Source organism: Struthio camelus, chromosome 9, assembly GCF_040807025.1.
Source record: "Struthio camelus isolate bStrCam1 chromosome 9, bStrCam1.hap1, whole genome shotgun sequence".
Lineage (NCBI taxonomy): Eukaryota > Metazoa > Chordata > Aves > Struthioniformes > Struthionidae > Struthio > Struthio camelus.
The window spans coordinates 11,973,209-11,986,810 of NC_090950.1; the positions used below are offsets into that span (position 1 = coordinate 11,973,209).

The 13,602-nt window shown below is 40.8% G+C and overlaps 1 protein-coding gene across 1 annotated transcript in view; it reads right to left on the bottom strand.

Moving 5' to 3' along the window:
- Positions 1 to 13,602, bottom strand: part of EPHA4 (EPH receptor A4) — a 107,642-nt gene that overhangs the window by 34,426 nt on the left and 59,614 nt on the right. The gene's annotated exons all lie outside the window — the stretch shown is intronic.

A 13,602-nucleotide genomic window follows, 5' to 3' on the forward strand; every position in this document is an offset into this window, starting at 1 on the left:
TATTTTCAGGTACTGGCTCTCCAATTCTGGAGGCCAAGCAATGATGTCAGCTAATGTAATGAAGGTCTGGAGCAACTCCAGAGATGTCAGTCTGCAACCTGCAGCCCCAAAGACTGCCTTAAACCAAAAGCATACAGAATCCACATAGCATTTAACAAGAGATCTGTATTGCAACTCAAGCATGGAGTCTGTTTAGTCTGAGGACTGCTTGTTTTCTTTCTGCTAGCTTGCTAAGAAATCCTGTTGGCATGTTCTGACAAGGATAACTTAATAGTTGCCAACAGAAACATGGCAGGATACTGTGTGTATATTTCCTGTATGTATGAATGCCAGTTTAAAACAAACAGGAAAACAAGTCTTTCAGTTGGAAGGCAATTTATAAAAATCTGTCTGAACATTATAACCACTTAAAAAAAAACAGCACTGAAACATTTCTAAATGTTTAAACTAGAGCGATTAACACAAGAACGGTGAATGTACTTAGCACCGTAAACTGCTCTACAAAATTCTACAGCCATAAGCAATTTGTTAAGATTCAGAACTAGTCAGAGAGCAGGTCCCAATGCAGTTCCTCCTCCTCCCTCTACCTGAGGTTAGAATTTAACCCAATATAAACAAAAATAAATTTAGTAGCCTAAAGAAGCCAACACGGATGCTCTACTACATTCTCGTGGGCAGGCAGAAGTGGAGAAAATGGGCCACAGTCCTGGCAAAGGGGTATCGCCATTACTCTCTGATCCTTCCTTTAGGGCCTGAACCAGCCACACTTGGGAGGCAGGATCCCACGACCAGCACTGGGTCAAACACTTCAGGGAAGCACATGCTGCGATTGCTCAGCTACTTCTAAGGTGGTCCACCAAGCACAGACCTCCATAAACCACTGATGCTGGGACACAATGTATGGTACCTCAAGGATACGCTTGCTCCAGGGGAATCCAGGAGGAGGAGAAATTAGAGACCGTAACCTCTAGATATTAAAATGACTTATAATGTTGGAGTTAGGGCATTCTCCAATCCAGCACAATATGACCCACTTACTGCCATCTCCTCGTGGTAGTTCTACCTTACCAGACTCTGCTGTTTCTCTGGGGAAGCCAGAGCCAGCAGTGAGAGCTAAGTCCTCCTCAGAAATGCCGTCCTTCACCCTTGTAACACTGCATGGAAGGAGGATCTGCTGAGCCATCTTTTCCAAACAAACTCCTCCGCTACCTACCCGGCAACTTCCACGGGGAACTGTCCTGAAAGATGCATCAGACACCCCCAAACGATCCCCAAGTCCCGTTCCCTGTGCCCTTCATCAAGTCAAGCGAACGTCTGGTTACTCATCCTCCCCATTTTCTCATTCTCCTCCAGTTAGAGGAGTAAGACATGTCTGCGTATACTTTGTGAGTCAACAGAAAAGGTGGGGTAGTTGTTCTTAAATTCTGAGGGACCAATGAAATAACTTACTGCTTCTGTGCCCTGCAAACCGCTTCTGCGCAGCTTTTCAACTATTTAAAATAGCATATCAACAACCAATAAAACAATACTAAAAATATTGAGCCTGCTCTATAAATATCCCAGCGGGGCAACCCTTTGACTCCTATCGCAAAGGACAGTGCTGACCTTATGCCTCATGCCCTTATTTATTAACAGAAAGAGTCCTTCTGCTCCTTGGTCCTTACTTATACTTACCACCAAGTCATCTGAGCATGTGGTTAGTTCAGCATTTACAGTATGAAGCTTAATTCACTCAGGAGCAAACGTGTGATTTGGTACCCAAGGCAACACATCTTATACTGCTGCTTTCTTTGGTTCTCACACAGTTCTTTTTACGTACTTGAAACACAGAAGTCTAGGTAATATATAAATGTACTAAATAACTTTGTCACTTATTCTCAGCATTAAGAATATTAGATTTTATAAAAAGAACTGCTTAAAAGCCTCTCTGAAATCCACATAAATAAAAGCCCCTGCCCTACTCACTCATATGCTTTGGAAATACTGAAGTATCATCTAAACAAAATAAATAAATATGTTATGACTCATTTTGCTAAAGCAGCTTTTCCTTTTTAATAAATAGCTTTGCTCATGTTGTCTCATCCTGGCTTTTGAAGTGCTACAGTAATAGCAGAGAGTTAGACTTTGCCATTTGGGTTCCTCAGATCAATTGACCAACATCAGAAACGCCAAGAATCTTGAAGGGATAAAAGATAATAAAACGATAAACAATTTGCTTGAACTGTGATACACACAAGTGATAGGCTCCAACAGCAGCTGCAAGCTAGGTTTCAGACATGCCCTCTTGAGCCTGTGGTACCCAAAAGAATCAAAACCACAGGTCTCAGCTGACAATAAAAACTGCAATTCCTGTTTTAACACTTGAGAGTACCGGATTACTTTGAAGTCAAACTTAAGGAACTTCACCTTTATTTACTTTAAGCTTCATCACACAGAAGAGGGTGGAGCAGAAGGTTCAAATTTCCATATTTACATTTCAGATGAACAAGCTGTAAATTTTAATTATAGTTGATATTCAGAGCGTTCAGCTGGAACTTCAGTAAAGTGCCTTCTGTACAAAGGTTAGATGGATTCGACGTGATAAAATCCCCGTCTCTGGGCTGTTGAGAAACTCCCAAGATTGAACCAAGGTTTAGCTTTTCTGTGCTCACATTAATAGCACTTTCTGAAGGACACTGGCCTGACAGCACTGGGTTCCTCAGTTCTTCTAGGACATGGCAAACCACCTTGCTATACAACCCCACCACAATTCCTCTTCTCGAGGAAAAAAAAAATACTTTGTGCTTCTGGAAAAAGTAATACAGACAATTAGACTCCAGCACAAGCAAATTCTCCTGGGCTTTCACACTCAGAGCTCTTCTCTTGGTTCCTCTCACTGGAACTGAATTAAACCCATTTTCCCTCATCTGCAACATGCAGTTTTCTCCAGGAAATTAAAAATCATTAACAGACCCAACAAAAGAAAAGACTGTATTCTGCACACGGTGCTGTTGTGAAAAGCAGAGCGACCCGAAGCTCGCTGTTCAGTAAAAGACAGTGACAAGGGACAGAAACTGGGGAAGAGTCTTAAGCTTTCTGAAACACATAAATTTTAAAATTAAAATCTTATTTCATAATGTCAATTAATGATTACATCACAGGTGGCACATAATTCAACTTATACAGGGTTTCATTATTTCGATTTTGGTCTTATGCTGAATACTGAAAACTAGTGAATTATTCATTTAAAAATTAGAAAAATCCCAAGTGGAGCAAGTAATTAAAAATTAAAGTGGCTGCCTTAGAGGAAAATGGTCAGAAAGATAATAATTGGTAAAATTTCCTCTGCAATGTAAGTGCCATTACAAAGGCTGAACAATTTCAATCCTAAAAACAAACAAACAAAAACCTCATGAGCTTATGAAGATTTGGCAACGTACAAAGAAATGGGATGTTTATTTACTAGAAGAGTACAGAGTTAGGACGCTGGGCAAATGGAAATTCGTGAAAACAATCATCCCGAGTTAGCTCAGCAATCTCACGGATGGCTTTGCGTTCTGAGTCTGGACCTTCATTTTTTGTCCCAAATTCTCAGACCAATACGAGGACACTGAATCTGGTCCTGATTCCGGATTAGAAAATCCTCACTGCGCTCCTACAGGGACAAAGTAGACCTCGCTTCGCCTCTGGGTGGAAGCCCCAAGATTACTTACAGGACGGAATTCAGGAGAAATGGCTAGGATGGGAATTGAAATGAAAAATATAATCTTCACCTCTCCGTTAACTCTCAACAACTGAATTCAAAAATCATTTCTTCTTCCAACAATATGCAAAGCACTGTTCAATATTGTGTCTCCCGTCCCTGTAAGTTCATGGTTTTAGTTCAGTTTTGTTATCAACAGCTCCACAGATTCGATCCCCTTATCCGATCCAGATGAAGCTGATAACTTCTATTTACAGATCATTCTGACGCAAAACAAGCTAGGAAACTCCTGCCTGACAGAGCTTCTCTAACCTGTGATGTTTGCAGCTCATCGTTATCTAAAAATATGCTCTGGTTAAAGAAAAATCGTACATCTACAACCAGTGCTAACGCAGTCTCCCCACTTGAGCCCAGTCCACTCTCTTCAAATCTGTTCTTGCACTGCCTCCTTCCCAATACGTGCGCAATTGCTGGGTTTTAACTTTCAGCATAGGCAGCAGTGAAAACAAAAGACTGAAATGCTTTTGGAAATGCACCACTGGGCCTGCACGTTATGTCTGAAGTGTGATGGAGAGCTCACAAATCTCCGCAGCTCCACACAGGATTCCCATTGGCCACCGCGTCCTAGAGAGCCCGGGGAGCTCACAGAACATCTGATTAACATTCAGCTACTTGCATATTCCAGTCACTTTCCTATTTATGTGCATGCACAAAGTCTTGACAAACTAGAAGGAAAGACACAGCCATTCCATCTGCATTCACTTTTATGCTGAGAGAGATAAATTGAGGCTGATTCAGAGGACAGATTTAAAGAATGCACTATGTTATCTAGACAAGTGCAATCTTCCCAGGGAGTCATTGTAGCGGGATGTCTTGAGATCGTGCCTTTATTTGTTTGCTAAAATAAATGGACACCACACAAAACTCACTTCATATACGAGACATCTCTTCCAGCCTACTCTATCTTCTTATTTTGCTCAGCCAAAATTGCGTTATTGTATTATTTACTGATGAGACCATTCAATGATGCATAGAAAAGTAAAAATAATAACAAGCTAATTAAAAACTTCAGTGCTCTGCTCTTAGTCTTCAGTAAACAAAGGAAGTGAAAGACATTTATATCCAAAGCATATAATAATTTAAGGGTTTTACTGTCTGTGATAATCCATGATACTTTCAAAAGATTTTAAAACAGACAAAACCAAAGGCACTCTGTAGAATTGTGAAAGAATTTAATAAAAAAATCTGAATCAGTCCATCATCTTCTTTAAGACCAGGTGGTAGAATTCAATAGCAGGGATATAAATTCTAATAGGAACTGTTCTACAGGAACAGTTCAGAAAGCTAAGACAATAGTTATCATTTTCTATTAAGTTCAGTAGGACTTTTCCATAAGAGATGTTTTGAAATATAAATGACCACAGGGATAAAACACAGATGGCTTTAGCTTCCTACCTCACTCTAGACAATGTTAAAAAAAAAAAAAAAAAAAAAGAATCCAAAAAGATGGTCAATTTCTGTTATTAGAAGCTTACAAATCATTACTTCCCTGGGACCCTGAATTCGTTCTCCAAATACCCTACTAAGCCAGAGTTCCGAGATCCTAGTTCTTGAATTTAGTAATGAAGGCAGATTACGTTAATCTAAGGAGACGCCATGAAATCCGTCAAGCAGACGCAGATAGAAGCTATACATTTGCCTGCTTTGTTTGGGTGGGGAAGCCCACTGGAGCCCTGCTGTAATAAAAAAGCACTCCCTGCATGCCAGTTCACACAGGGGGCCAAATCTGAAGTGACATTTCTCAATGAAAGGAGCCGCATTCGCTCGTGCGCTCAGCATTTTGATATCTGCCAAAATCTTGTAAATGTGATTATAGACACCCAGCAGACATGCCACAGCTCTATTTAGCCCTCATGTTACAACGCAACACTGTGCAACACATGAAATTAACAAACAGCAGGCTATCTTGGGATGGGATTGGCATTATGGGAGCATGATTCCATGCATGTGGATAGACTGGACACTTTTTGCAACTCCTCCTACGAGGATGGAAAATCAGAACCAAAGAGGGCTGCCCTACCCATCCTATCCCTGCTGGGTCAGTTCAGTAGCCTGCCCTTCAAACTACAAGCCAGGGCAGAAACTTTGGGATTCAGGGACTAGCTATGTTTGTTTGTGCTACTCTGCATGGCATTTTAATTAGTAACTGTGCAGATTTAAAACCTGTGAATGGACACACAGGGGCAGTTGTGTAGCCTAGCTTTTGTGTTTCCACTCTCTCAAAAAATCCTGTTTGAGGACATCAGCAGGGGGTTAATGGAAGCTTTGATAAAGTTCTCTGAAGCTTTTTATTGTTGCTCAACTCCAGACTGGACTCTGGTGTCTTTCTGGCTGCTTTCCAATTAATTTAGCTGCAAAACAACTAGAAAATTTAGAAGCCCACCTAAACGTTTGGTAGCCACAAACATTCTTGGACAAAGTCTCCTTCCAAATGACATTTCCTTTTAAACTGTGTAAGGGAATTGTTCAAGCTGGCTCGTAAGCTTAGAGAACATTAAATGTCAGTACGTTGCCAATGAAAGGAAACGTGCAGTTAAATAATCCAGAGCAAATAAAAGCTTCAGGACCATATCTTGATCTATGTCAGCTTAGTAACTATTCATCTGTACCAACATAACTGAGATCAGAATAATCCAAGGTGCCTATTAAAAGTAAGTTTATATAATTAAAATTATGGTCAATGCTACCTAGACCTGAAATTGAGCACTTTTTTCCTGACGAGGGCACATAACTGGCCTCCATTTTCCATAGCAAACTGTGAGATCTTTTTTAAAATGTGACCAAACTTTTATTTAAATGCTGCAATTACTTCTTGGCACTATCTGACATGCAACTTGTCTAAGCTGCTCACTGAACCCTGAAGCTGGCTATTTACTAAGGATCTTTAGAAAGCACTTTTTTTTTTTTTCCTTCCGACCAAGACTTGTATCCCCCACCTTGAATACAAATTCATGGAAATGGGTGGTGCAGACAGCTTTGCCAGCAAGCAGGCAGTTGTTGTTTTAATTATTATTTCTTTGTGGAAAGCTGCAGTTACCTTAAAATAATAATTTAATCCCAACAATAGTTTTCCCAGTTTTGTTTTTAAGGTGGTAGCATGTATACTTACAACTAGGCATTTATTACAAACCATCACTTAAAGCCTGTACACAAACACAGTTACTAATAAGAAACTCCCTCTTGCCCCTGCCACCTTGGAGAAGTTCCTTATCCTGGCACGTTACCTTACGCAGGTAAGTAAACGCGCAGTGGAAGAAACCTGAAGCAGTCAACACACATCATCTCAGAGCCTCTAAGCAACCTCACTCTGAACACTGAGATCTGCCACATCAGAGGTATTCCTAACTGAACGTTTCCATGCAGTTCCCAGATCTCCTGCATTGTAATCGCTTATCTTCTTTGTGGATCTCCTACTACGTTCATATTAGAGAGGCCTGTGGTTTCCCAAAATACATTATTTGGTTCGCTTCAGAACTCCTTGCGGCAACTCGCTTCAATGTAAATCTTCAGACAGCAAAAGCCAAAACACAACTCCCTCAGAGGACCCAACTGGAAAAAAAAAAAGAGTAAGGCAGGTCGTCATCTTGCACACTGTCAGATCACCTCACTGATTATGGCAGGTGAAACTCTACAACAGCTGACAACCTGTCCCAACCCTTCTGCTTGAAAAAGTAAGGGGGGCTAAGAAATTGCTACTTATGTCTAGCAGATAAATGTAAAGCTTAGAAACCACGCTGGTTTCAATTCAGAAAGAGAAAAGTTGCATACAATTAGCCTGCAGTTCTCTAAAACACTGCAACAAATCACTCAGAGTGTCACGCTCATGTATCAGCCCTTTATCAAGGCCCTGCTTACTAGTTCTGAATCTCTCTCCCTATTGAATTCATGCTTGACACAGCTCCATTTGAAGAACAAGGAGACTGCCGATCTATCATCCTTAGTGCAAACATCTTAAAAGCAAAATAAAAACATCCCCTTTTCCATTACTCTGGCATTTTGCAGAAAAAGATGCAGCAGCTGGAAGCATCAAACACCCATCCCATGCTCTGGGCATCTGACATGTAGCCAGATGTTTGCCAAGAGACCATTTTAAATCAGGCTTTTGGGGACCTGAGGGGGCCACAGTATTGTGACTGTTTATACACACCCAGATGTGCGCAGGAGTTTCCTTCTTGGTGTGTGTGCCTGTGAAAAGGACTCCTGGAACAGACTGTTTGTATCCTCTGGCCCCAGGGAACACCTATCTGGAAAGGGTGGGACCACACGGCAGCAAGCACTTTCCAAAAAAATTGAAAGGACTCCTGGACTTCTCGGAAGACTACAGACAGACATTGTTGTGTTCAAAATCTGGAAAACTTCCCCCCGCTCACTCCTTGATATCTGTATTTGGACAAAGACACAAATTTAGCTGCCTTCACAGCTTGCTGGTTAGACTGTTGCAACTTAGTGCAAACCTGAATACTTTCCACCTGGTCCAAAACACTGGCCTAGTAACCAGCTCCGAGAACACGTTAATCTTGCCCTCCACAAAGACAAAACCTTCATCAGCACTGCTGCCGCAGGCCCTTGCTGCCGACCCCTCCTCATACCCTGACAGCCCTCACGGAGCCAGGCAATGAACTGGGCTGGAAAATCCATCCTGCCAAAAAACCAGAAAGCTGACCTGCACGAGCTCCCCGAGGCTCTTCAACAGGCCCTAGCGAAGGGGTGATGCAAGGATGTGAGGACAGAAAATGACTTTTTTTGCCAGCTTATGCTATCTTGAAGCATCTGAGACATTCTGGCACAACTCTGTGACGGATCCTGTCCTCAAGTTCACAGCTCTCCTTCCCTGGCTCTCCGGCTGACATCTTCCTCAAGGTTATACAGCCCTTCACAATTATGTTTCGACACAACAACGAACAGCTGGCCACCATGAGCGCATGGAAGAAAAAAAAAATATATCTTTTGCAAGACCTGAGCATAAATGAGCATAAAACTATGGAAAGCAGAACAACTATAGACCTTACTATTTTTGAAAGTAAAACTAATCTTGTTGACCACTTCCCTATTGATAAGATTCTCAACACGTACATGTCATATCACCCTTTTTGTGTCTCCCTGGCCCACATACAAAATCAGAAAATGTGTATGTACTCTCATGCAACAGAAACTATTTACTGTTATTTCTATTGAAACTAAAACTATACTCAAAAAATGTGATGGAGTAAGAGAATCAGATGGATTGATCGATCTTCAGAATAACTATTAATTTTTCTTTCAAGTAGAAGTTTAAGGGCATTCATGCAGTCGCTTTAAAAAAACGGCAATTGAAATCTACTCAAAAACCATGTCTTTTGATGTTTCAGTATGGAGCAATTCTTTATAAATAACTTATAAATATCTAGAAACAGTGTATTAAAAAGGAAACACTGGCAAACCTGAGGTTTATCGGCTACGGCATGTTTTGCTTTTGATCTGCCTGAGCAACTATTACTTTGTCGATGTGAACAGTGTACGCTGACCAAGGGCAAACTACGTCTATGCATTTTTTACTGACTGCAAATTTAGTTCTGCACAGGCTAAATCACACTGGCAGAATGCAAGATCTTATATGCATTTTCTCTGCTGCTTTGTACAACACGTGAGGAATGCTAATCAGCACTTGAAAGGAAATACTTTCAAAGAAGCCCCACCAAAATGCAAAATGGGAATATTCTTCTACCAAAGAGTCCAATAGAACTTGTTAGTCATCTGGACTAACTCCCACTTCCTTCCCCCCTGTTTCTAACTTGACACACAATCATCCTCAAAGCACCTGTCTTTTTTTTTTTTTTTTTTCCTTTTAGTGATGGAATTAAGAACATCAACCAACCAACCAACCTAAAGGCTAAATAAACTGGAATAACAGTTGAATTTTCCTTCCCTGCACTGAACTTGAATGACTAAGGGTCATTACACTTTGGTCATCACAACGGCAGTGTGTCCCAGAGGAACACTCGATTCATTTGGGTCCTCTCGGCAGCGCTGCTGTCCGCGTGACAGGGAGACCCATTAGAGTTACTGCCTAGAAGCGGGCACCGAACGCTGGCGAGAGACCCGGGGGGCATCCTGAAGCGGGGGCGAAGGGCTGCAGCAGCCAGCCACACTGCTCTGCCTCCAAGATGAGGCAGCTCCGAGACAGGCAAACAGACAGCTCGACAGGCAACGCGTTGGGGCTCCGAGAGACAAAGGAGCCGCGGACGGGAGAAAGAGCAGAAAAAAGGAAAAAAACGGGACAGGGAGCCTGAAGTATTCATAAGAGATCAGTTCTCAATCCTAAGCACAGGCAGCTTGAAAACATCCAGTCTGACACAACCGGAGAAGGAGTAAGTTGATTTATTTATACAATATTTTCATCCTAATTGGCACATCCTGCCTCCATCTAACTGTGATGGTCCACTTAAGAAAACACTGAGCCCAAGGTAACCTAACAAGGCAACAAATCACCAGGCAGCCTGCTTATTCAGGAACATTAACCATTCAGCTGCTCTTGCAAGCAAAGGAGCAAGGTGGAAGCCTGTCCCTCATAAAAAGAAAACGAAAAGAAGGGACGAAAGAAAGGAGCGTAGTGAGTCTGGATTTTAAATTTCATTTAGAGCTTGTGCAGGTTCCCCCCCGTTGCTCCCCTCCCTTACAAATGCCTATGGCAGCTGCAACAAGCACACTGCCGCTGCTGTGCAGCGCCCTCGCACGCAGATGAACTTAATAGTGAACCTGGCTCCCAGGTTGGAGACCTAAACGGTTAGGCTGTAATCTTTAATAAAAATATGAACTGCTCAGTGCCTCTTCAAAAAAAACAAAAGCTTCCTGCTTGCTGTGAACAAGGTCTCTTTATTGAGAGATTTACTTTTAATTTTGAACAGCTTCACAGCATTATCCTTAGCGAAAAAAAGAACCCGGAGATTTCTGAGCCATTCAGCCAGCTGCCTGGTAGGGTTTCTCATTGAAATTAGCTCCTCTTAGCATCATACGAGAATTGCTGGTTAGCACCTCTTCCACATGTCGTTTCACGTTTTTAAAGGATGGACAAAGCATCGATGTCATTTGATCAAAAACACAGACAGCCGCAGCAGTCACTGCTGCTGGCTGAGACCCTTAACACCAGCCTTTCCCAACGCTCACTGTGATAAGGACAGCGGCTATAAGTTTCAGCAGCCCGGTGTTCCATGCTTTGCTTTTTTAATTTCTTTTTAATCTTCATGGGAAAAGAGTGGCTGTTCCAATCTCAAAAAAACTCAAAAAAATTATTATACTAAATATGTATAATAGCAAGCTGAACCCACCATTCAAAATTCTTAAAATGTCACAACATTTAAGTATTTCTCTGGGAGACAGAAATTTTTACTTGGTTCAAAGCCTGAAATTTAGATTCTGTGTAACCCCCCCCAAAAAAAGCTACAAAAAACAGGATCTTTTCAAAGGAAGCAAGAAAAATACTTTTTTCCACACACTTTTTGATCCTACTTTGAATGACAAAAGCTTATTTCCATTTAAACGTTTTTCCTGCAGTTTTGGGAACTGCAAATAGTTTCTGAACAAAGGTGGAAAGTAAATGGCCTCCTTTCATTATCTCCAGGAATAAGATGGCAAAAGCAAACAAAAAACACCTGTGCCTTTCAACTGCACCTTTTATGTCACTGCAATACATTTTTTCAATCTTGTGGTGGATATACCAGTAACTATGCTGATTTCTCATGACTTTCTGTCTGTCTCCAAACGCATGCCTTCTAGAGAGGCCGGCACCAACGAAAACAAACATGCAAATGTTAGGATTTCCGATACCGACATTTAAAACCATGTTCTAAAATTTCTGTATATTTTCTGATTGTGCATTTGTAAGGTCAAACTAAGACGGTGGTCAAGACATTTCCTAGTCCCTAGCATGCTTATCATCCCTACTGAATTTAACTTGAAGATACATCTCTTGCAAACAAGTCCAATAAATTCCCCAGGATATGACCCAAAAGCATTGGTCATATCACTGAAGAACCTTGTTAGTAACATTTTTTCTATTAAACGCAGGAAAGCACAAGCATAGATAGCAAATACGATATAGTAGTATACAGATTTTCACTGTTGGTAGTTTAGTTTTGTTAGCAAAACAGGGGAAGCCTTTTATTAACAAAGGAGCTTGACTCTAATCTTCCTTAAATTAGAAATTGCTGCAGTGAAACTTAAGGTAGCTTTATACTAGTATGAGAAAGGTACAAGATTACAAAGATGCCTGTGGCAGTGCTCTACCATTACATTACTTCTTTATAAAGAAATATAGCAAAAAGAAAATGACTGGCATAAGAATTTTAATGCACCCCAGACATGCATTTGCAATGATTAAACAGATCGGTACTTGTAAAACCCAAGGGTCCAACTTTACAAACCTTTACTTGAGCAAGCAGTTTCCCTGAAATCAATGGGATTATTTGCATATGTAAGGGCTATTTATCTGAGTTGAGATCTGTAGGTTTAGGCTGCACGTTCCTATTTTTCACACAGCTCTCTGCAGCAGAATCCACAATGCGGTATTAAAGTACAGGAGAACACTGGCACCTTGGAGTTAATTTTTATTTGTACCAGTACAGTTTTCCCCAGTCCTCTGAAGCATTTGATAGACTGGGCATGTTTCATAATTGGAAATGTTGGCAAAAATACAAATTTCCTGATGCGAAGAACTGTTACTCATGGATAATAAACAAAATCAGTTCTTGTTTGCATATTCAATCAGATTTTGGGTTGCATATTAAATCATAAGAAGGTAGAATTTTCACATGGTAGATGGATCCCACTCACTTATTCATGCATATATGCATCCACAAATCCTTACACATGCCAAAACCAGTCAAAAATACTCTCTTTGCTAGGCGTTCACAGCACAAAACCCCTGTCCCTGCTGCAGTTCTCAACCTTCTCTTTTCATATAGCGTATGACAGACAGCATTCTCCCTGAGCTCTCTCCTACGAGTCCGTAATAGTCCTCGTTCGCTATTAGTCTTCTTTTCACTCGGCAAAGTAATAGTTTGCATTTCTGAATCATAATTTAAAAGGGATACTGTCAAGTGTATGCACAGAGAACAAAGGAAAACAACCAAATTTCCAAAGGAACTTCAGTGCAGACTTGACAATTTGGCCTGTAACTGTGACTGCAAAGTTAAGTGCACCTCTAACTGTTAATACTGAAGCGCACAGGACTATTAGAGCTCAGATTTGTAGGCTTAGACTATGCATTCCTATTTTTCCCATAGATCTGCTAGGAAACAGAATACACAGTATTTGTAAAGTCCAGCACTTGCAGGATATACAATGTTTACATTGTCCAAGACTATTATAAATCTACAGGTAAGTGATAATGTTGTAAGCTATGCTTTAAGGTGTTGAATGCCTGCAACATCTATGGGACTTTAAGGCAATCAGTGCTGTGAGAGACTAGAAAACAAGTTTGACAGTCTTGTAGCCAGTCTGACAGTCTGGATATCTAATTTGCATATAGAAAAGTGTCATATTCAAATATATATAATTTGTGCATTAAATTAAAAATTCAACTAGAATCCTGTATGTGAAACTTTGGCTGTCTGCAGACAAGAAATGTTTACATGCAATTAGAAAAAAAATCAATACAAATCTTCAAAACAGAAACCGAACCTTGTTCTGCAACATTTGTTAAGTCAAGCACAGAGAACTGAAAACAGGGGAACTGCTTAGGGTATCTGAAATAATTGGGTATAAACAAAAATTGTACTTCTCTCTGCCAGATGAGTGAAATGCAACAATCAGCCAGCATGAAGATGCAGGCTCATATGTATGATTTCCAGAGTAATGCCAGCTTTGATCAACTGAAATGCTGT